This window comes from Pholcus phalangioides, unplaced genomic scaffold, assembly GCF_987345545.1.
Source record: "Pholcus phalangioides strain wild (caught in Gottingen) unplaced genomic scaffold, Ppha-v1.0 ptg000011l_1, whole genome shotgun sequence".
In the NCBI taxonomy this organism is placed as follows: Eukaryota; Metazoa; Arthropoda; class Arachnida; order Araneae; family Pholcidae; genus Pholcus; species Pholcus phalangioides.
Genome location: NW_028301604.1, coordinates 42,513,099 through 42,539,141, shown reverse-complemented (window position 1 = coordinate 42,539,141; position 26,043 = coordinate 42,513,099). Strand labels below are relative to the sequence as shown.

General features: G+C 37.8%; 1 protein-coding gene and 1 long non-coding RNA gene across 2 annotated transcripts in view; one reads left to right on the top strand and one right to left on the bottom strand.

Annotated features, from left to right (window-relative positions):
• LOC149080439 (hemocyanin C chain-like) overlaps positions 1-26,043 on the top strand; it is a 345,862-nt gene that overhangs the window by 250,780 nt on the left and 69,039 nt on the right. The window lies entirely within an intron of this gene.
• LOC149080440 (uncharacterized) lies at positions 11,017-12,769 on the bottom strand. The gene is made up of 2 exons (XR_016193580.1): positions 12,654-12,769; positions 11,017-11,231 (listed from the first exon to the last, which is right to left on the bottom strand). It is a non-coding gene; the product is annotated as an uncharacterized LOC149080440 (long non-coding RNA).

Below are 26,043 nucleotides of genomic sequence, written 5' to 3'. Positions count from 1 at the left end.
TCTTTTTTACATAACAAAAACGAGACATTTTTAAAAAAATATCAATAACATAACATTTATTTCGTGAAATACATTTTTATTTACTGCAATTTATTGTAGTCCTTCTTCGTACATACCCATCAGCATTTCTTTCCCATCAATTTTAACCATAATTAGCAATTTTTCAACATTTGACAATTTTTTGAGAGGTAGAATAGCAATAAGCAGGGTGACCATACATCCCGTATTTCTCGGGACAGTCCCGTTTTTTCTGTTTTTTTGCTGTCCCGACTTTTTTGCAGAAATGTCCCGGGTTTTCAAATATTTTCAACGAAGCCAACTTGACTTTTTATTCTTCAAATAAACGATTAAAATTATCTTTCCAGCTTAGAAATTACATCACGATCATGAGGCTTTTGGAATAGACATCATAATCATCATCAGCATTGACGTACTCAAAGGGGGGGGGGGGGTTTGGCGTTCTAACCACCACCCCCCCCCCTCCCCGAGCCAAGATTATAGTGTTATTTTACAGGAAAAAAGGTAAAACCCCCTCGGAAGGTAAACAAATCTCAAATTCCCCTCGAGAAAATTCTGCGTACGCCTATGATCATCAGTATCACTTGGAGGGACAAGCACAGCATGTTTTTCCCATGGAAATCAATGTTAAAATTGCCGAATTTACCGTAGAAATGTGGAAATTTAGTAGGGTTTTCCGCCTCATCAATAATTTTAAAAATTGAATTGAATTCTCGATTTTCGAAAAATTGAGTTCGCTTAGATATATGAAGCACAGAAAATTAAATATAAAATAATTAGCCGGACCTACTTTTGAGTTATAAATCAATGTTATTGCATGAATATCTATCTTCTCAAGCACAAAAATGAGAATATGTATGGGCCCATAAATTACACTGAAGAAATTCCACAGGTTTGATCAAGCATTTTTTGAAGCAAAAGCAGGCAAATCGATAACTTGAGCTTCAAGAAAATTTTCGAAATATCTAGCACCCATCAAAAAGAAAAAAAAAACAATTCATTTCTACGTTTCTTTAACACTAGAACCGCGGCACTTTCGGTATAACTAGAACCGCGGACTGGGTCAAATTGACCCAAACTGTGAAAAAACGGTATTTCATAGCGAAAAAAAAGGAATTCATTTTTGGTTCCTGGGTTTTTCCTTACTCTTATTCAATGTTGTTTAATTGCGTATTTATAATGGAAAATTATATTTTTTTATGAATATGTAATGGGCTTCAAAATTAGCTAAAAAATTATGTAATTCAGTAAAAATAAGACTTGGTATTTAGTTTTAGACATTATTTACTATATTCAGTCCAAAAACATTTTTCAATAATCTTATACTAATAGGACAAAGATGTAAAATAAGCGTGTCAAATTGAATATGAGAAAGTCTATAATATGATTGTGTCAAATAAGTATTGATTTCTTACTGATAAGTGGAATTTATGATGAGCAGTTGAGCAAATTATTTATTTTCACGAAATGAGAAACTTTGCCTGGTTTTAATTTATACAAAATTGCCACGTTTTTAAGACAAATAAATTCAATTGGTCGAATGGTCGACGCGTTTCGGCTCTTCAATGGAGAGCCGTCATCAGGGCCTCGTGGTCAGAAATTCACACGAATGAGTCGTGGAGGAGTGATGTTTACGTCTGGTCGTCCGAAGAGTTCGCCTTTGTATTTGCTGCGTCCGAGTGGTCTTTGGATGCGAATTGGGGAGCCATCTGTTGCAAAGTGAAACGCGTCGACCATTCGACCAATTGAATTTATTTGTCTTAAAAACGTGGCAATTTTGTATAAATTTTTTTTTATATTATTCATGCACATTCACCGCATGTTGAAGTTGCACATCCCATGCAAAAATTAACAGTTTTGTTTTCACATTTTTATGTTACCTGACACATCAGATCGTTTATTTTTATTTATTACTATTAATAATTAATTAATTAATTAACACTTTTGCGCAAGGGCAACACGTATGATGAACGCAGTTCTTCAGTAAGATTTTAGAGGAACTGCTTTCCAAAAACTAATTCTGGCCTTCTGTACTGCGCTATACAAAATACAGGAATATGTTTATAGTCAGGTCCAGGATGTTGTAGAAAACGTCTGTGATATTGCACCTTCACCGAATATTTTCTGGGCATTTGATCGCTATAACTGCGATCGTAAAACTTTGCTGAATTGCAGTATGAAATAGTTTCTGTGTGTGTGGAAGTTTTTTGGGGCTACTACTGCCAATATCGACTGCCGTATGAAGCGTGCTCAGTAATGAAAAACTTATATTGTTCTTTCCTTGATAAATTGTAACTGTGGCATCATTGTTCTATACAACTGTAGTTTCACTATATTTATTGCATCAGATAATATTGCTCTTCGATTTCGTCTCACCGTCTCTACTAAGCTCTATTTTTTGGCTTATAGCATTTGAGCCAGCTTCAGTGCAGTGAAAAAAAAAGTGTCGATTGAGGCATTTCTGCCCTTGTTCTCAAATGACTTGATCAGTTGCATCACTATGTGCTATGAAAGAGATAGATTCGTTGGACGCTGATACTTCCCAAGATTTGGAAATCCATTCAAAACGTATTTGATGCAGGCCAGAAATTTATTCTTTTTCTGTGACATCGTTTGCCTACAGAAATTTCAACTACACGTTTTTTCTAGAGTTAAACTTTTACTTCCCGAAAATCTTTTTTGAGTCTCGTCAGAATTCCAGGTATTCAAGTTTACAAAGGAAAAAAAAAATATTTAGCTCTACTTGCCATTCCCCCATTGAAAAAAGATAATCTGCTCTGACAATGAATTGGCCTTGACCTTGAAAGACCTTTATTCTTCACTATCTTCATTTACAAATACTTTTTAGAAAGGGTAACCACTTCCAAGAAAATTATACACCCCTTTTTTCCTATAGAAAACTACGTTGGGTCAAAATGGCCCAAACCGCGGTTCTAGGTATAAGTGCTTATAGCTCTAGAACACGAAATGGGAATATAATGAAATTTTCGTGAATTAATATTCATATGATATCATGAAAAGTCACGAAATTTGTTTAACATCTGCCGGTAAATTTTTGAGATAAATGAAAACAAAGTTTCATTTGGGTCAAATTGACCCACTCCGCGGTTCTAGTGTTAATTTTGATTTATGTCTTTCTTGAGTTGCGCAGGAAGTCACCATATTTGTTATATGTATAATATGTATACATTATGTCCCTCCAGAAAAAGGGAAATATCACGTGATTCAAAAAGCCTCATTAAGAGTCTAAAAACACGAATATTCATCTCACACATTTGTCGTTTTTTTTTAATTCACTGCAATTTGAAGTGGCGCTTTATTTCTCGCGATTGGCGAATTTTCTGTGCTTTTAGCCCGAGTTAACGACTTCGCTTACTTTTGGCATCATTTAGCCATAATTGACATTGTCCCGCATTTTTCCGTATTTCGAATCCCAATTTCACGTATTTTTCTCGAGCAAATATGGTCGGCCTAACAATAAGCAATTCTTTACTTAGGATCCCTATCTCCCGTATTTCCACCGATAAAATATGGTAAACCTACGTATACCAATTTGTTTTCCGTGACAGATATAACACGGTCACTTTCCCTCGAATAGATGAGTTAACGGGCGCTTTATACATTATATTTTTTGTTCATAAATCCGAAGATGAAAATTTCGGTTACTTCAAGACAAAATGATATCGAATAATCCGCATTTGCAAGTTTCATTTATCAATGATGAAATATTAACAGTAGAAAGACGGAACGGGGGTCTTTTTGACCCTGCACGCTGTTTAATCTTACATATCTCTGCTAAGAATAAACCGAACCACCTGGAATTTCTGGACTTTTCCTGAATTAGCATGTTCTTATTGTATACCAAAGCTTCCTTTCGTTATCTTTTTTAACAACGAAGCTACGAGCGGATATACCTAGAAAAACCGAAAGCGGTCATAGTGACCCTTCCTTATATTTTAGCACATTATGCACGATAAATACTGCTATCGTCGTCACAATTGATTTCTAAGTAGGTTATAATCCTTCTGAAAGTCTTTTTTGCATTTGACCTTGTGTGTGACCTTTCTTTTCCTCTCATTCTTATCTGCAAGTGTCGTCAGCAGGTGTGTAATTTTTGGTTTTTGTCAAGCATTCTTGCCATATTATCCGCTAAATTGTTTATTCTGGGACGTAGAAAATTTGAGTGGATGTGATCTTTTCAAACATTCAAACAGTTAGTTTAGAATATAGTTTCCCAAACTTTTTGTTCACTCGCTCCCTTTTTCAGATAAAATTTTCCCTCGTCGCCCCCCCCCCTCAACTCAAGCGAACCCATAGGATCCTCTGTTATACGCACAGAGTAAGAATAATATAGAGCGCGCGCGAGGGGTTACAATGTGAAGCAAAGATCCGGAGTCACGGTCAAAAGGCTGGTCAGGGAATCTCGCTGGCAATGCTTTCCTTATGGCTATTCGTATGACGATCTACACGTGCTGTCTTATTTTTGATTAGAATGGTCAACACTTGCGCAGCTTTCAGATGTTCTGAACGGTTTAGGAAACGGGGACCAGTATCCTTTCACAAGGGAATAATTTTTTGCTTATTCCCCTTATCATAAATTCAAAATTGGAATATTAAATTGACGATTCATTGGATTTCTGACGTGGTCTCAGTTTTTAACGATTTCATTTTGGATTTAATTCAATTAAAGTTCCAAGTTTTGGTAAAATTCAAATGTTATGAGCCATTATTAAATGTTTTAATAGAATTTTTGCTAATAAATGATTGAAGTAATAAGTTTTATTAACTTTTAACTGAAATATACGTCTCCGGAAGATTTGGCGAGATTTGGCGAGCTAGTGAGTTCATTCAAGTTTTGCTCAACTTGGAAGAAAATATGCTTTTCAGAAGGAGAAATTTATGAAAAATATTTAATTAAATAGAATGTGAGGAAAACTCCCACCCCCTCTAGACAATGGCAGTTTTGCATAAAAATACATAACAACCTCTAAAAATAGTATTTTTGCCTCTCTTCACGCCTGATATAAAACTATTAAAGAAAATAAATTTTTTTATTGATTAATTTGTGTTTGTTGTATGTGAAATTGCCCTCAAACAAGAAAAATCAATTAATTAATTTATTAATTAATTTTCAGTCAATATCTTTATTAGGACCATCTGAGTTAAGATCTGAAGTCACTATGTGTACCTCAGATGTTAACTTGAAGAAAGAATCATTCTAAAAACTACTTAATGCCTAAAAAAAAAATGAAGGTTCACATATGTATACTTCTGGAGCGAAGAGGTTACACATATGTCACATGTAACATACATTTACGTACTCTAAATTATTACATATATACGTTACACGAAATTTCATTTCTTATAATTTAGAAAAGTACTGACGATGAAATATTGCGATTTTCTTGAAAAATTCATTTTATTTCTGAAATATTATGTAAGTGTTTACATTTTTGTGTGATAAGGTTATAAAAGGTTTTTCAAGAATGTTGGAAATGAAACTTTTACTTATTATTTAAATATTTCATGACTGAATATATGGTATGAGTGTGAATGTGTTACATTACATAACATAATATGATGCATTATAATTATATACTCAAAATAAATGTATGATTAGAGTAATTTTAATGTTCTTGGAAGATAATTTTTATGTTTTAATAAGCCCTAGTTAAAACAAATTTCCGAAATTAAAAGTGACAAAGTGAATGAGAAGAGAATATTTAAAAATATAAATGAAATAGGCTGTATATACTATAAGAGGTAGGTTATATATAATAAGATTTAAAAACTCATAAGTCTTAAATTATTAGGAATTATCCCTTTTGGAAAATAAAAAAAATTCGTTTTTCAGTATTTGTTTATGTTATATAGAATTGATTTTTTTTTTGAATCCCTCATTCCCTAAATATTATACAAAAGAATGAATGAAATTCATTGAACAAATGAAGGAAAGTTTTCATCAACTCGATCGAGTCAAATTTCGTTACAACAACATCCTAGCATTAACACGAAATCACTATGTTCTGCGAAAACGAGCCAAATGTAATAGCGCAGAACCTGTTCTTTCCCCGACAATACTGCTCATCTTTTCTTCACGTTCGACAAGTTTTATGAATAGCGCGCGCTGTCTATTATATCTTTAGTCTATGGTTATACCCGTGGCTTCTATCGCCCCCTTGGCCCTTTCTATCGCCCACCAGGAGGCGATATTGCCCACTTTGGGAAACATTGGTTTAAAATGACGAGAAAACGTATATTTACTGAAGAAATACTCCAGGAGCATAGGCGTAAACTTGTATCCGTTCCATGGGCCCGAGCCCCCCCCCCCCCCAATATTTTTGAAGAGCCGGCTCGGCCCCCCCAAAAATTCGTGTGAATGTTTTCCTCACTTTGCTATGACCAAAAAAAAATTTTAACCAAAAATTGTCCTAATTATGAATTAGATAATGGAAACAATCTGCTGAAAATTTTATTTCTTTTACATACTCCCGATGGTCTTTGGCTTTCTTGTTCATGGCAAAATAATTCTCTCTCATTTCTTTCTTGCCGCTCAGTTCCCCTAATTTCACTCCCCCTTTTACCATAACCCACTAAACAATGAATGTCTAGTCGGCCGTGCTTTTACTGCCAAAGGCACGACTGACTCAAAGAACTTTCTTTGAGTGGGGAGGGGTCTTTTCTCTCTTGTTTGCCTGGAAAAACTCAAAAGTGTCTCTTCTTTTGTTCACTGTGACCAAGGGAAGGGGGGGGGGGCGCATGATGCCAACATGAAAGGAAGCCCAAAGATGTGTGGTGGAAAAGGCACCGACACAAAGAACATTGAGGGCTGAAAGATTCTGGTTGTCCCGTATATACAGGACTCGGTGAGTACGCAGGAGAGAGAAGGCACATTGCATTGTTTTTTCGGAAATTATTGGGGGGGGGGGCTCAAATGTCCTCATCCCATAAGTTCCAGCGCCTATGTGTGGTGGTGGTGAGAATCGGAAGGTAAATAATATTGAAACCAAGATAAGAAAAAAATTACACTCTGTACAGGATAGGCCCCGGAACCTAGGGGCTGACGCCAATTAAGCTTCCACAAGAAATTTTATAAGGGGACTGAGTGCACCCAACAATAATTTCTGAAAAAAGCAATGCAATGCACCTGCCTTCTCCTTCGTACGCGCTTGAGTCCCGTATATATACGGGAAAACCAGCAACTGCCACCCCCTCCCCCCACCAACCATCCTCCCAATGTTTTGTTGAAAAATATTGGGGGAAAAACAGCACATTCTAAATGTCCATTCACAACAGAGAACCGAACGGCCGATACCAAAACATTTTTCTAGCCTCGTTGCAACAAAATTTTACTTGGGGGGGGGGGGAATAAAATAAAAACGAGTTAATTACAATATTGATTTACAAAACATGTGTGAAATAAAAAATAAATAAACAATTTTCAAAGGTTCAAGAGCCCCTCGGGCAGGACCTTTATAAAATTATCGAATTTGAAAGTTGTGGGGGCGACGAAATAATGTTTGCCCCAGGCTGCAAAGATCATAGTTACGTCCCCCCCCCCCCACCTTCAAGTTTTCTTCCCGTCTGGTAGGGTGTTTCGAAGATGAGAAACGAAACTAAAATTCAATAAAAAGCTGGTGCGGGGGGGGGGGGGGCTATAAGTTGGTTACAAGACTCATTCATAAGAAAAATATCGCTCACAAATTAAAAATAATTTCTTCAACTGAAAAAGTAAAAATTATCTAAGGACCTTCAATTACCTAAGGAAGCAGGTTGGCCACCCCTTCATAAACAGTGAAATGCATGCACAATATGGGTATACATAAGTGACACAAAACGTATCTGTCTATTTAGAATTCAACAAATCATAAATAGTAAGTCCTCGGTATAACGTCACTAGGGGACCACATAAAAATGACCATAAGGGGTGATAACTTGATAATGAGTAATCCCGATTCACTTATTATGCTGGCAGGCACTAAAAAAAGGGACGATAATAGGCACCCCCAATACTGCAGCAGGGTCTCGGGCTGGGTTCTTTGGTGGGCCATAGATCACGGGCCGCTCTATAGTGAATTTTTTGTGTGAAAAAAATAATAGAGAGGAATCGTCCCGGTCCGCCGAGTGGTGAGGGGCATGTTTATAGTGTAATGCAGCGGTTCTCAACCTTTTTTGACTCGCGGAGCCCTATCCAGTATATAATTTTTATGGCGGAGCCCTGTTTGACTCGAGGAGCCCTTTTTTGTACATAATTTTTATGGCAGAGAGAATCTGTGGGACTCTTTTATATTTATTTATCTATCAAATTTACTGATTTATATTGTTTTCCTCGAGTCGCCACGGAGCCCTTGGGGCTTCGCGGAACACCGGTTGAGAACCCCAGGTGTAATGTATGCTTGATGACGTTAATTAGTGTTGACGTTACAACGAGGTCTTTATTGAACTTTGTCAAGCCTCTCTCGCTGTCATCCTTATATAAGATTTTAAATTGAAAGTTAATTTTTTTTTTTAAATTATGTATTGATAGATTATCTTTCCATGTTTAGCGTGACCTTTTTCTTCTATGGACACAGTGTAGTAGCGTGCCTTCTCGGGGCCTCAGGTCAATGCCTCGATTGCCTCAGCCTAGTTACGAGCCTGTATGAACATATAGTAGTTCATTCCAGACAACCTGCTTTCCCGGTTAGATAGAACAAGGCAAAGCGCTTGGACAACGGCTATCGTGTGGAGTGATCAAAGAAAAGGCGTTGGGTCGCAACAGGCAGGATTTAACCATTTTGAGGAAAACAAAGCACATGCTTATGGCCGTATTCACCGACGGCTGTTAACATGCAAGCGCCTGCTAAAACGATGGTTATTTGGAAAACGGTATTCTCCGCGCTTCACAGACCGGTTAGCAGTCGGTTCTTTCGTGAAAATGTAGCCACTGCTATTTCGGCTGTTAAAAAATGACAGGCATGTTAACGCATGCGCGATTAGTGTGTTTTCGGACTTCACTTTTCTTTCATGTTTATTTTGTGGACTTCGATTTTTTTTGGGGTATTTTTCGAAAATTCGAATTTTATTCGCGTTCTGAAGTTTCGTTTTTTCTTTCTTTCTCTTGGTAATTCGAAGTCCATTTTACGGACTAAAAAAAAATTTTTTTTTCAATATTTTTGACAATTCTAATGCAGTTGGATCCCGTTTTAACGAATACCGTTATAGCGAAAATCTCGTTTTAATGAACACTTTTCTCATCCCCCAGCTAAGTTTACGTAGGAGCAATGCTAAAACCTGTAATAACTTCATAACGAAATTTCGTTATAATGAAGTGATTTCTCCGGTATCTTGGAGTTCGTAATAACGGAATTCGACTGTACAATTTCAGACTTGAATTTTTTTTTTTATTGGTAATTTCTTTTGCGGAATTCAAATTCCTTTTTTTCGGTTTCTTTCTTGGGTACTTCAGTTTCATGAACTCTGAAATGCATATCGCGCTTTTGGGCAATTCAAAGTTAAATTTCACGGACGTTGAATTACCAAATATATATTTATACAGTTGAATCCGCCTATATAACATTTTTCATAAACCATCATGGGAAAACGCTTTAAACGGAAAATCTTATTGTTGAGAATGATTGGGACCGAGGCCCCCACACATAGGCGGAGATAGACTGGGAAGTCTGGGGGGGACACGATGTCAATTCATGTATACATTAGACCTTTGACGTTGAAAGGGGGGGGGGGGAAGGAATGCCTCCCGCCCATGTTTCCTCAAGGGCGGGGCTGACAAGGCTCCTGTCCCATGGACAATTACTATAATTTTTTTCACGCTATAAATGCACTATAGAAGGGCCAGCCAGATCCCAGCTCCAGGATGGGGGGACATGAAAATAATTAGTCTTAATAATCGAGAAAAAGTTGTGGGGATGTTATAAGCGTATCGGCTGTATATGTAATATTAATAATAATGAAGACATTCAAATTTCATTTTCTGGACTTTGAATCTATTTTCGTATATATATATATATATATATATATACATATATTAGAAACGAATTCTATTTCATTGTCTCTGCATTCAATTTTTTCTGTTCATTTGGTAATTTAAAAAAATATACTTTAAACCATCGGTTCTCAACCCCCTTTTTTGACTCGCGGAGCCCTGTGGGAAAATTTAATTACTGATCAAAGTTACTGGTTTATTTCTACTATTTAAAAATATTTATAATCATTTTTTTAAATTTCACTGTTTTTTATTATTTTCCTCGAGCCGCGGAGCCCTGGAGAGTGCACAAGGGCTCCGCGGAGCACCGGTTGAGAACCACTGCTTTAAACTATTGAAAGAAAAAGAATTGATCAATAATTTTTTTCCTGTATTTTTGATGATTCGAAGTTCATACACTGATTAAAATTTCTAGGTGTTTTTTCAGAGCCACATTATAAATTTCATATGGCACATAACTTCTCATGTGTTTTTCAAATTTTTTTGTTCTGTTGCTAATGTCATAATGGAGCAGTGTACTGTAGTTATACTGTGCAATTTCATTATGTATTTGAATATTACACAGCACAGTATATATTTTGCATAACTGCAAAATGTGGGTAACTATATAAATTATGTACTTGTGGATGCTCAATATGAGTGTGCATTCATACAGCATTTTTCGAGCATAACTCTTGATATAATTTTTTTTTGTCAAACTCAGCTTCTCAATGTAAAGATAAATGGTGCTTCTTGATACAATCTGTTCGTAGTCCAATGTTATTAGTAATCTAATGCACAGATGAGAAAATGTATTTCCATATTTTGTCATTTCCAAGATTTTTTCAGCACAAATCTCATACGAGGCGGCATGTTTTCGAATACCTTGAACATAGAGACGTTTAAATTTTTCCTGCAAAATGGTGAACATATAAAACATGTTTTTGTAGTATAAAGACACTGTACTCTGAAATAATATTTAAAAATCAATTGAAAAAACAAATTGACAATTTCGAAAAAAAAGTCAATCAAACTTTCAAAACTATAATTGCTATTTATTGTACTCATAAATGTATTGATAGAATAATTAAAAGGCAGAAAAAAAATTTGCATGAGCCAGTCTTGCTGTATGATCATCTCAGACAAATTGTCGAATTATCTTTTGTGAAAAGAAGTGCAGAACCCCCAAGTGTGGTGCCTGTAGACTGCTTGCTTAGGAGTTGAGAGGTTTACTTGATTTGAAATAATTCTGTAATAAAGTACAGTAGCCAGAAATTAATTTGTGTCAACTTTTGAAGTATCAACTATATTTCATACTACTTCAGGAATTTTACTTTACACATGAAACAATGACAGTGAAATAATAATGTAGATTACAATTTTTATAGCTTATTTAAAACTCAAAACCAATGAAAATAACTACAAATAAGAAATAATGTAATACTCATAAACTCTTAACCTATTTTTCTGTTTGCACAACACTTATTTACGTTAAACTCTTTCTAAACGTATTTTTTTATTCCATATAATTTTATTAGAGATGTGAGGTGAGAATATTCATTTTTCTTTTAAATAATTTACTTTTTTTTACTAATTTCGTTTACATTGTGAAATATAAGTTGCCTGAAACATTACAACAAAACAATTTTTGGTACAATCACCCCCCTATTAATCCTGGTCATGATGAGAGGTTTTAAAAGTTTGTATAGAGATTTTAGAAACCTTTAGATTAAATTCTTATATAAACAGTTATTTTAAAATTAGATAAATTTTCAGAAATAAGTTCACAACAAAAGAAATTAAACCAAAGTTGATTGATAAAGGAAGCTATTCCTATATGGTAATCTTCATTCTAAGATACAGAACTGTTCAATGAACATACACTTAAATATTCTGTATGACTCACTTTTCTTTAAAAGTTGTGCAGTTCAGCCCCATGTAAAAATCGTATAAATTGAAACAAAAATCATTCACGAAAATTAAAGTATTTGTATGCTCGACACTGGGTCATAAAATAAAGGGTAGAATTTATCAAATTATTTCATATAATTGCTTTAAATTAACCATGCCATCAATAAGTTGCACAAATTTTTCTCGGAATGTAATTTTTTCTACATTTTTAATAGTAATTATACACTTGCAAATGATGTTTCACAATTAAATAGCATATTCTCTTCCCATCCCCATTGACACTGTTTACAAACAATGCAGAGTATTGCTTACAAACTGGCATTTCTTTGATGGCTCAATCGAATACACATACATAAACCTCTGCTTTTGAATAGAAAAGTATTTGTAATTTTATATGGAAAAAATAGAAATCTACTTTTTTTTTTTTTCGTGAAATCAGACATTAATATTTTTTCAGCATTTGTGATATTAAAAAAAGCACTAGTCGTCACATGGGAAAATGAGGTGGGGATGTTGACAGAGCTTCAGCCCTGGAATGGGTTGATCGTAATTTTTTGTTTTTACATTCTAAATTTACATCAAAGGGCCCACAGAAAATCCTGGCATGCGGCCCGGCTTCAGGATGTGGGGACCTTCGTTGAGGGATAATCAGGGACCACTCAGCAACATTATATATCGCACTTTGGATACTTAAATTTGTTTATATAATGATTTTATAAAAGGAAATATAAATAACTGTTAAATAAAGCTTTACACATACCTCATCAACTGCTTGAGAATCATAATCAGATTCCTCCATCTCCCAGAAATGCGATCGAGCATGTTTCTTGTGACGAGGTCGAAACGTACCAACGTCCTAAACATCTGTTTCTTGAAATTTCTCTAATTCGTTACTTTATTCAATAAAATAAAACTACCAATAACAAAAATAAATAACATCTTGCGGCGACAGCCAACGCGATCGTCCTCCATCTTGTTTTCAAAAACAATCGCAGCAGCAGAAGAAAAAAGAATAAACACGTGATCGATATTGGCGAATCAGCATCAAGATCATCATCATCACTTGTTAAACGCCGTGGTCTTGTCACAGCCGCTCACTGGTTAGCCGAGAATACCGATTTTTTCTAACATACGCGATAGCATTCATCCGCATGTTATTCGACCGGCCGTTTAACAGTCGCTCCGTGAATACGGCCATTAGGGCATCAGAAAAGGTCCATCACAAAAAATGTCGAATATTTTTCTTTGCTGATTGTAGATCAACTATAACACCAAACATGGCCCCCGCTCTGTCCCTTGCGGGATATAAGCGGATTACCTTGCGGCTGGGACATGCTGGAAGAACTCTCCTGACACACATCCAGGCCCGGCGAACATCCCCCGACTCGCAAGCCACCGGGTCCGTCCCGCCGGGATCCCACTCCATCCCAAGCAGCCACACTCCGAGAAGCTTCCGGAAACCTCCGATGGTCAAGAAGGAGCACAGGTGGACCGCCCGCCAGATCTCCGACCCAGCAAAAACATTCCGCCGGCCCTCGACTCCACTAGTCCACGAAAGAACACCCCCGTCCGCCACTCATCGCCCAAAGGAGCAACAGAACAGAAACAAACGTCCGTCCCCCTCCGGCAGCCCGCACCCATCCATGCCACCACCGCACTCCGTCTCCACCAACGCATCCGCAGATGCACCCGTGGGATCTCAGTTGCCAATCACTCGTTTCAGCTCCTTTGCCACCTGAAAGAAAACATACATACATACATGGCACGATTGTAGATAGAGTGCGACAGGAGAAGAAAATGTCATCAATGAATAATAAATCCTTTTGAACGCTCTGTACTATGGTTGTGGCAGATACCTATATTATAACGCTAGACTCGTCGACCATTCCCACCACCCACCATTTAACAAGTGAAGGGGGGGAGGGGGTTCAGTGATTCTGTTGAACAGTTTCCTTTCTTTTTTTATATATCGCTTCCTGTACGATCTCCTTCCTCATTGTGTGTACAGTATACCCCCCTGGGGAGGTCATTTACGGCGTCCTTTCAGCGGCGCTTTGATTATTGAAGTAGCATGTACTGCAGTAGCATGACGTCTCTAAAACTGCCCCGGAGCAACACCTTCTACAGGAAAAGATTGCTCGAGAAGGTGTTGCCCGGAGCAAGGCGGAGTATACACAAACACACACACACACATATATATGTATACAGGCTAATTCCGAAAAAAAAAATAGCCATGCGCCAATTTGTGTGAAGAACACAAACAGACACACGAATGGGCAGCCAGATGTATTGGAAATGTTTCCCTGAGGAGGGGCGCGAGAAATTTCTTGAAATTTTGTTATAGATACGACCTCCAAGGACGTAGCGGGGGGGGGGGGTCTCAAAATGGGAGAAAATGTCTGAAATAGAGGGGAAAAGATGGCCTATCCATATATTGTTCTACCACTTTGGTCCCCCTCCAAACGAAATTTCTGGAAACGGGGCTGCCGCCATCTATGCTTAGGCCGGTCGTTGTATCCTTTATCAAGGCTCAACTTGTATCAGACAGTATCTCTTGGTAAGTACTATAGCTCATTAACAGTTTCTCTAATTTTGGGGGCATTTCGCGAGTACGTTAAAGGCTTATAGAGATATTCTTGAGGCCAAAAGCTTTTACGACAAACATTGTTTGGAACAAGAAATGTTATCGAAATCCAAAGTACAGTAGGGCCTCGATTATCCTGAGGGTGGATTATCCGGAGTTCGAAAATGGCAAAACTACGGAGAGTGAAACTATGGAACTATGAAAAGAGAGCCGAGCATGAAATTATTGCTCAGACAACTCAAGTAGTTGGGGTAATATTTATTCGGTGATGGTGATTAGAAGAATGGGAACAGAATATTATTATTGAAGTTATTATTATGATCAGTTAGATCAGTGTTTCCCAAAGTGGGTAATATCACCCCTTGGGGGGCAATGAGAGAAAAAAATTTTCAGAAGGTGGGGATGGAACAAAAAGTTTGGGAAACTGGAGTGTTACCCACCTCCTTCTCATGTCGAAAGGCACACTGCAGTGAAATAGGAAATTCTTTTTGTCGTCCTGTGATTTTCCAATCTAGCAATCACATGCAGAGAATGTTTGGTGCCAATATCGATTTTCTAGTCGCCATGATGGCCTGGAGTCTGGGATTTGTCAAGCTTTGGCGTATAGGGACAGAGTTCGTATCCCCCTAGAAAATCCTTGGGAAAAAGTTCATTTTCAAGTCTTTAAAAGTCCTTAAAAAATCGTAGCAGTCCTTGAAAACATTATAATCATTTTCAAGTGCTTTTAAGAGTGCTTGAATTTTATTTTACGTGAATTTCTTCCATCAATTTTTGTCTTACCCTCCCTCTAAACTATATTCTGCTGAGATGAAAACGAATGGAACAATAACTATGAATTACGGCAGTGTTTCCTCAAAGTGTGCGCCGTGGCTCCTGGGGCGTAGCTATTTTGTCAGCTCAGGGGCTAGGCTGTAACTAGGATTTTTGCCGCCCCCAGCATTTTAAAATTCGATAATGTTTAAATAGTGTTCTTTGTTTCCACCTGAAATTTTCCACCCCTTAAATTTTGCCGCCCGGGCAGTTGTCCCCTCTGTCCCCCCCCCCCTTCCAGTTCCGTCCTTGGTCAGGGGCGTCGCGACAAGCTGGAGATATTGATTTGTATGCTTATTTTTTTATTTTTTGAAGTGGTTCTTTTATAAGTAAAAGTTTCTACCAAACTATTCTTGGGAGCCGCAAATGAACCATGAATTCGGCAAGACGGGGCCGCTGGTAACAAAATGAAGAGAACCACTGAGTTACGGGACAATGTTCAAAACAGAATATCATTTGATCATTTTTGTCGCACCACGGTCATTTTCTGCACACGAGGGCTAATTAGACCGGGGCCTACAATTTATTGCCGATTTCGAACGACAGGCTTGTTTTTTATACTCATCGAGAGGTTGGTGCGCTAACCCCTCGATGGGGGAATCCCTGTGGTAGCAATTTTTTCTGCTGTCATGTCACCATTTTTGTTGTACCCCTGTGTCAGGAAAGTTTTCTGACAAGGACGAACCGGGTATCGAACTCGCGACACCTCAAACATCCTTTGGTGCTTCAGGCAGTCCCGTCTTAACGCATGGGCCCACCCGGGCACGGCCCGGGGCCCCAAGAAGAGTTGGGCCTCGCAAAAATGAGAAGTGGTTGAAATTTTCGAGAATTTTCCAGGTAGGACCTCAAAAACATCACTTGGCCCGGGGGGGGGGGGCATGATGCTCTTGAGACGGCCCTGGCTTCAGGCGAGTATCTTATCGACCTGGGCTAACGCGCCCCTGAAAACAGAATATATGATCACGCATACCTGAGGTATTTCTCAACTTTGAAAGGTGTTGCTAAAATCCGACAGAAAAACACTGCACTTAAGATCTTGCTGCGAAATTATTTCAAACTTAAATTTATGAATGACTGTTTCATACAGGGCCGCAACTAGATGCATTATCGGCCGGGACAAGCACAGGCACTTTTACGCCCCCTTTGTAATGTTGAAGGAGAGGTTAAAGGGTGAAATTGGCGCACTCTCTAGTCCACCGCTAGCGGTACTAGACCCCACTGCTCTCCACTAGTTGCGGTCCTGCTAAAATTGTCTACATTTTTCTTAAAACTCTTCTAGATTGTTCGGCAGTAGCACTAATTCTTCTGCGCATACGTCGCAGATTTCGGCATATTCTGCTTTGGGGATTGTATAAGAAACATTAGAATTAAGTATCATTGTAAATAATTGTCGAAAATTTATTTTATTGTAGTAATATACTAGGGAAGCAACGATAACTATACCCAAAATGAGAAGCGAACAACAGCTAGACGCGTTTTGGAGCTGTATAAAGTTCCTTCAGAAGCAAAGAAAAATATAAATATTTAGGATAAACATCATTTTTCGACTCTGTCTTGAACAGCGTGTAACTCCCGCTATAAGGAGTGTTTATCTTTTAATTTTTCTTTGCTACTGAAAGAAGGACCTTCATACGCGTCTAGCTGTTGTTCGCTTCTCATTTTGGGTATAGTTACGTTGTTTCCCTAGTAACCTTTTAGTGTCTCACTTAAAAGGTGTTTCATTTCTATTTACTGTAGTATTTTCGAAAGAATTCATAGTTATTGTAAGTAACATCAGAATTCAGTATTATCTATATACAGGGTGTCCTGAAAATGCTAATACGGCCTTTATCTCATCAACCAACCATCGTAGAGGAACGATTCTAATTCGAAAAATGCTCGAAAGGCGTTCAAAAATTACCCTGTACCAGTTTTGAGAGTTAAAATACAGTGTGTCACAAAATAAAAAATCTGAATTTTTTTACTATAACTTCCAATTAGAAAGTTGTTGCCCTGTCTCTTTTGATGCCAAAAACAAATTCCATGTTTTCTTAGTGCAATATTCACAGAGATATTCAAATTCAAATCTCGGAGGAAACTTTGGGAAGAACAGCGTTAAATGCGGAAAAACCATTTTACCCGCATTTAACGTTCTTTCTGAAAAAACTGATTTTTTCAAAAGAGCTGAGCTCAATGCTTTGTTGACTTTTTGCTTTTATATAGAAACCGAACAACAAAACACGATTTTTTGTTTAAGCTTTTAAATAACACATTTTTTTAATTTTAAATCTTCATCAAAACTGGGTAATTTCGAACGAACTGCCTATTTTCAAATCTTTATTCAAAACTGATCAAAAACATCATAAGAGTGTTTGAGATTTAAGAAACAGTAATGCATGTCAATCTTAGCACGGTGTTTTGAGTAATTTTTTTTTGTAATAAAATTTTTCCTCGGTTCGTCCTTGTCAGAAAACTTTCCTGACACAGGGGTACAACAAAAAACGGCGACTTGACCGCAGGAAAAAACTGCTACCGCAGGGAGTTCCCCCATCAAGGGGTTAGCGCGCCAATGAGTATAAAAAATAAGCCTGCCGTTCGGAATCGGCAATAAATTGTAGGTCCCGGTCTAATTAGCCCTCGTGTGCAGAAAATGACCGTGGTGCGACAAAAATGATCAAATGATAAAATTTTTCTTGATTTTAATTTTATGAAATATGATTTTAAATTACAAGTTTTATATAAGTTTTGCATAGTTTTTAATTTTTGATTTCGAGATATCTGTAGGGATATTTTTACGGAAGGGGAGGGGTTTCATTTTCAATAAGGTTTCAGTTATACGAGTTTTGCATTTATACGACGCTTTGTCCCACTGTTTCGGCAGCATGATTGAAACTTCGTTTATACGACGCGTCGTATAAATGAGGTTTTGTTGTATAGAACCTGAGCCCCCCCCCCCAACATTTTCAATAACTTTACGCCTATGTCCAGGAGGTGCAAAGATTAGATGAGAGAAACTCTGGAAGCAGTTATGATGAAAGTGCAGAAGAGCATAAATCTACCCTATGTCGAACTGTAGTGAAGACAGTAGCGGTTCTGATGACGAAGATTTAAATCAATATAAAATTATTTCTCGGGCGCGGTAGCCCAGATCAATAAGATACTCGCCTAAAGTACCAAAGGATGTTTAGAGGTGTCGCGAGTTCGATACCCGGTTCCTCTTTGTCAGAAAACTTTCCTGACACAGGGGTACAACAGACACGGCGACTTGACCGCAGAAAAAATTGCTACCGCAGGAAGTCCCCCATTGAGGAGTTGGTGTACCAACCTCTCGATGAGCATAGAAACAAGCTTGCCGTTCGGAATCGGCAATAAATTGTAGGTCCCGGTCTAATTAGCTCTCGTGTGCAGAAAATGACCGTGGTGTGACTCATTATAACTCGTTGAAGCCACAGAAATGATCTAAGAAACTGCAGCAGATGGGAGCATATGGAAAATCATAGAACCTTCCTCAACTTTAGGATGTCGAGGATCGCAAAATATATTGAGAGAAAATCAAGGCCCCACATTTTATGCGTTCAAAAAACATAAATGAAAGTGTTCTGGGTTCGTGTCGCCTTATTTTCTGCGACAAAATGATTCGACATATACAGAAGCTGAAGCCCATCGTCGTCTGAATGAAACATCTTGGTCAGTTTCTTTGCTTGAACTGGATGCAACGATATCCATTATGTACGCAAGAGGTGCAAAAAACTTCCTACTGAATTGTGGTCGACCATTGTGATCGTCGAAATTTGGGGTCCCCTATTTTTTCCCCAAACAATGACAAGACATCGTTTCAAAGAAATTTTGAAATTCATGCAATTCGATCTGAAATCTGAAAGGTCTGAAATATTAAAAACTGACCAATTTTCTCTTGCATGTTCACTATGGATTTCATTCATAGAATACAGTGCGACTTGCTACAAACCAGATGGAGTGGTACGATTTTGTTTGATCCCTAAAAGTTTGCCGAGAGATCGGAATAGATCACTCTGAAATTGTCGGCCTTGATCGGTAACGATCACTTCTGGTACTCCAAACCTTGTAACTCAGATATGTATGAAAGCCTTAGCAACAGTCTCAGCAGTAATATCTGCTATAGGAATGGCTTCGGGCCATCTTGAAAAGTGATTTATGCAAGTGAGACAGTATCGAAAACCTTCTGATAGAGATAACTTGGGGGGGGGGGGAATCCTTTCTCTTGCTTGTACTGTCCGTAAACTCAAGAGTATCTCTTCTTTTGTTGAGTATGACCCTTAGGGAAGGGAACATGAGACAACTGAAATAAAGTGGGAGGAGGTTAAGTGAACAACGATTAAGCTTATTAAAAAGTTCGAAGGCCCGATTTTTCGATCCTTCACAACAGAGGCGCCGACATGGAGAAATTAACATTGGTTGGGGAGTGAGCGCTGAAAGTTGCTGGCTGTCCTGTATATACGGGGCTGAAGCGCATACGCAGGAAACAGAGGACGCATTGTTTTTCTAAAAATTATTGGGGAAAGGCTCAGCCCCCTTACAAAATTTATTGGGGGTGGGGCTCAAATATCTTCCTCTCCTAGGTTCTGGTGCCTTTGATGAGGAATCAAATAAATCATAATACTAAAATATAATTACCACACACAAAAAAGAAAATAGGAAATGAATGGAAAATTTCAAAGTTCCTGAGCCAGGTACAATTGCATTCTAATGCTAGGAATATAAAATTTCCTTCTTACAAATCACGGATTCTCAAACTATTTACGTTAGCATCACTCTTAGAAATTTTAAATACTTCAAGTTATGTTGAAGGAAGGCTAAAGGGTAAAATTTGCGTCCCTCTCTGGTCCGGCACCCTGAACACTTGACGCCCCCCCCCCAGTTGCAGCCCTGTTTCCAGTACCCCAGCCACACTTTGGTAGCCAGGGCCGAAACTAGGGAAGAAGGCAGTTTTCACAGGCGGAAATCTCGAGGAGGCTGCTGATTCTGGGTGGTGGGGGGGGGGGGGGCGAAAAATATCGTTTCGATCGATTTCTTCTGCGGAAAGGGTGAAAAAGTTACATACTCTTACCTCCCTCCACGACTAAAATTATCCTGCCTTCATTGGACAGGGCATTCGGACTGAGATCTTTCGCGAGGACCCCGATTTTTCACATGGAAGTGCTTGGAACCTGTCATAGGCGTAAACTTGTATTAGGCCAATGGGATCGAGACCCCCCTCAGGAGGGGCACTCAGCGGGCTATAAGCAGGGCCATGGACTCCCACATACTGGAGAAGGGCTTCTAGCCTGGGATCTTTGGCGGTCCCCCAAAGCCAGACTTTACACAGGTAATGGATTCACTATAATGGATTCGTAGCATGAAAAACTAAAAATGATGGTAATTCCTAGGCTCCTGATGGAAACTAGGATCAGGTAATTCCTGATGGAAACTAGGCTGGAGCAACCGGGATAATGCTCCAGGAACCTGAGCCAAATGGGTGGCCCCAACAAAAAAAAATTTACACTTATTTTGCACATTTCTTAAAATCTTCGACAGTTTCTTATTCTGCAAAATGAGAAGAGAAGAGGGGAACAAATCCCCCTCCATTTTCAAGTATTCCATTTTCAACACTTTCAAGAGAGCCCCCCCCCCCCCATGAAAAACTATGCACCGGGGCCCCGAGAAGGCTTGCTAAAGCCGTGTCCCCCAAGGCTGGATCCTAGTATACGGAGGGCGGAAATTTTTGGTAGAAAGAAAGCGGGAAGGCAAAAAAAAATCAGTTTCCGAAATGCTTCCAAACATTTGAAATTTTTTTTATTCCATGTATTTGAGTCTTTTCTTTTCATGATAAAGGGGGCCGCATCTTCCGCATCTGACAAAGAGCATTTCAATAGGGTTCGGTTTCGGCTTCTTCAATGCAGGTTTTGTGAATAGAAGCACCATTTCCTAAAAAGCGGGTGTCCCACGAGAGTGGTCTGGAGCACTCTTGGTAAGATAATTAAAGTTAATAAAAGTCTAAAGATAATAAAAGTCTTTGTTAAACATAAACCGCGAAACCACAGCCGGCGTGAATGCATCGCTACTTGTTCGGTTTCTAACAAAGGAAGACGCTTGGTGGGGAGAAAAAATTCGGGGAATGTGTAATAGGTTCAGTATGTAAAGCTGTAGGACAATCTCTTTTATCTTCGCCCTCTATCTTTTTTTGACACCTTATTTCTTGTTTGGAAATTTTTACCCATATTTGTAGTTGCAGTTATACTTTTGTCAGGCGACCGTGCGGACCAGTTTGCTGAAGGTCAGAGGGAATCCAGATGTTTTTCTTGTTTCAGAAGCGGATTCATGTTCGAGGAAGAGAAGGGGCAATTGCGGTGTTTGAAGATCCTCACTCATTTTTATTCCTCTGATAACAGGCGGTAACATACATTCACTAACAAATAACATATTGTTGTTAAGCTGATTTTTTTTTTTACCATTTGCATCCCGAGGGAGTTTGCACTACTTTTTTCCCTTAATAAGCAGGTAGGAAATGAAGCATATGCAATAACGCAGTGTCTGCCTTGCATTTGACAAAGACCTCCCCATTATCCCTTGGGTTGTGTAGGTACCTTGTATACAAATACTTCTCCCGCCTTGAGCCCCGGGTGGTCCAGCAACACCCTTATTTCTCAGCTAGTGCATTCTAATAGTTTGCTGTCCACCTGTCTGTTCAACAGTCGAGTTTAACAACAACAACAAAAAAAAAGAGACATTCAACACCCTCTACTATCTCATTATACAAAGGCGTAAAGTTATTGAAAATGTTGGGGTGGCTCAAGCCCCATACAATGGAACCTCGTTTATTCGTCGCGTCGTATAAACGAGGTTTTTAAGCACGTCGCCGAACAGTCGGGTCAAAGCGTCGTATAAATGAAAAACCGTATAACTGAAACGTTATCTCTACCTTACTCTTCCGCAAAAATTTCCCTAAGAAAACTAAAAATTATTGTAATTCAAAACCATATTTCATGAAATTGAAATCAAGAAAAAATTATATTACAAAAAAAAATTACTCGAAATACAGCACTAAGATTGACATAACATTGCTGTTTCATAAACCTCAAGCACTCTTATGATGTTCCTTTCAAGATTTGAAATACAAAAATGCGTTATTTATAAACTTAAACAAAAAATTCGTCTGTGTTGTTCGATTTCTATATTCAAGAAAAAAGTCAATAAAGCATAGAGTTCAGCTCTTTTGAAAAAAATCAGTTCTGCTTTAAAGAACTGTTTTTGCGTGCATCTACGGTCAACAATCAACCTCCGTTAGCAGTCAGTTCATTTCGGAACTTGCAACAGATATTGTTGAAGCCACCTCCATTCCGTGGTCACATCCGCAGGCGATCAACGACCAGCCTGGCCCCAAGAACTTTTTCAGTACATATGTTATATCGATATGTTATACCCGGTTCCTACAGGAAAGTCTGTTCAAAGGTTCTGGTGCACCATGCGCTGGACCAGAGAGGGTGCCAATTTCACCATTTAACCTCTCCTTCAACATTACAAAGGGGCGTCAAAATGCGTGCTCACCCTGGCCGACCAAGCATCTACTTGCGGTCCTGTTTGCAACTGACATTCATTAATTTAATAGTTTGAAATAATTTCAGAGCAATATCTCAAGTGCAGTATTTTTCTGTCAGATTTAAGAGCAACACCTTTTAAAGCTCAGAAATACCTCAGATATGCGTGACCATGTATTCTGTTTTGAACATTGCCCCGTAACTCGAAGGTTCTGACTTTTGTCAGCAGCGGCTTTTTGCCCAATTCATGGTTCATCCGCGACTCCACGGAATAGCTTGGTAGATATTTTTACTTATAAAAGAACCACTTTTCAAAGAATAAATAAGCATACAAATCAATATTCCAGCTTGTCGAGCCGCCCCTGACAAAGGTTAGCTACACCGCTAGAAGCCACTACGCACACTTTGAGAAACACTGACGTAACTCATATGATCGTTGTTGTTCAGTTCGTTTCCATCTCAGCAGAAAGTAGTTTAGCGGGGATTGCGGAGGAGGGGGGGGGGGTAAGACAAAAATTGATGGAAGAAATTCACGAAAAAAAATTCAAACACCTTGAAAATGATTATAATTTTTTTCAAGGAATTGTTTTAAAGACTTGAAAATGAACTTTTTCTCTAAGGATTTTCAAGGACGGTACGAACCCTGTCCCTATATACCAGGGCTTGACAAATCTCGGGCTCCAGGTCACCATGGCGACTAGAAAATCGGTATCGGCACCAAACATTCTCTGCATGTGATTGCTAGAATGGAATCATAGAATGACGAAAACAGTGTGGCCTTCGACATGGGAGAGGGAGGGGGGGGGGGTCTCCGTAAGTCTTGAAAAAATCTAAAAAACTTCTTCAGCAAAAACCATGCTTGGCTCCTCAGGAATATGGCTGTTTCCTACATAGTTTTTGATTTGTCAAGATCGGCTATATTCAAATGACGTCAAAACAGGAATCATTCAATGTTTTAAAACAGTATTGAAATTTATACTCGATGAAAAATTCAAAAAGCATGGTCATATAGGCTTATGCAGCCAGAGCCGCCATCCTATAAAATGTTTGACAAATGATTTTACTTCATGTTCATTTCTTTTTCTCTTTAGAGGTGGAGGGGGGGGGGGGTGAAGAAGACAAAATCACTGAAAATATTACGATTTGATATTTTGGTTTTTTGTTGGTCGGCATTTCTTCGAGCAGAAATACTTAATTTCATTTCATTTGTGTTCAATAATGTGCATTTCAATATAGTACAGGAGTACCGTACTTGATTTGCAAAAAATTCAATATAAACAAACAAAACAAAAATATTAAAATGTCTGAGTGAGTACAGTGTTTAAAGAGAGGAAAAATGCAACAAACACCATACTGAGCTCTTTCGCGTATTAATAATGAGAGAATTATTATTGCGTAATTAATGACAAAAGTTGGGTGTAGATAATATCTGATATGGTGATAATCTCATTATGAAATCAATGATGCAATAACTTTATTGCATCAATTAAGAAAATGTGAAGGAAGAGCAACTTTTTTGCGCATTAACCCTATATAGTCCCGTTGATTTTTGAATAGACATGGTAAATGGTCAAAAAACTACAAACAGGTTTTTTGGTATTTCAGAAAGTACATCCTTTAGTGTCATTTCAGTACAAGGTACAGCTATATAAGTACAATAATTTTTATCTATCTAGAAAAAGCTGATTCCTTGTTGGTGTCATATTTAAGAGCTGTCCCAATTTTACGTGCTCAGAGATTTATATTATAGCACCAAATTGAGGGAAATGGAAATGAAATTCAAGGACGAAACTATTCAACTTTGCTGAGCAAAATTCTATCTGTTTATAGATAACATTAAAATTAAGGCAGACTATATTTTACCCTTAATTAATTATTTTAGCTAGTTAAATCCAGTATAATTAATTAAATTGCTGTGATGATGTATTGTTTCAGTTAAAAATATGCTAACAGTGCCAATTTACATAGGTTTCTGGAAAAAAAATAATTTTCAATACGTTTTATGGAGGAGAACCATAGAGGGTATAAAAACATTGGTTTCGATTTTATTTGGCCAACATAGGTGATCAGTTGCTATTAATATTAAGGTGCGCCGCAGATAGCAAACGTTTAAAAACCCATTGGCATAGCAGCTCGCTTATTTTTCTTAACAAACACACACTTCAGTATTAGTATAATACTGATATCAGTAAAAGTATAAATACTTTTTTTTAATTCATAAATCAGAAGGGGGGAAAATCTTTGTTTACATATAATATACGTCTGAGCGAGTGCTTATTAACCGAAATTTTAGTGTTTTTTTGCTCATATACTACTAATGTATGTAAAACATTTCAACGTTGAAGGACCTGCAGGACCGGTAATTATTTTTGGTCAAGCATTATCTTATTTGCAATCATTTTCAATAAATCAATTGGTATCAGTTTTGACCATAAACACCCACGTGATAGATATGCCATTCATATTTTATCCTAAAAATTAATTTTAACAAAAATAACTTAATAATCTAACGATATAAAAATTTTCAATCATGTAATGCTGACCACGGCCTATCGAAAACCACGGTTTAAATCACCAGGAATAACCAAACATAGCAGCAATAGCAAACAGTTCGAATGAAACGCATATTTATACATTTCGTTGATTTAAAATAAATATTTATTGTATCCTCATGTTGTTCGTGTCAAATACTCACATTTAAATTTACGCAAAAAATACACACAAGAACCTAGTTATACAATTATATAGTTTCTGAACCGGTCCTAATTTCTGCATGAAGTGGCCCATTTAATTTAAACAGCACAGTATTTACTCTATTCGCTAATAAACTAAACATCTTTGACCCTGTTTATGCAGGGTTATAATTGTCCACTTTTTTCTAGGGGCACTTCAAGTCAAAGGTCCTGACTTGCAGAAAAACCAAAAAATTTGGGTGTCATAAGATGTTTTTTTTACACAAATTATTTTCGACTTATTTTGTTCCTTGTTATTAGAGACCACTGTTTAAGCAAAACAAATTTGAATAATCCAACTCGCAGTTTTCCAAACTTTTTGTTTCATCGTCCTCCTCTTCAGAATTTGTTTTTTTCTCATCCCCCCCCGGACCTTTCTATGCCCCCAAGGGGCGATATTGCCCATTATAGGATACTCTGATCTAACTGATCATAACTTCAATAACAATCTCTGTTCCCATTCTTCTAATCACTATCACCGAATATTATTAC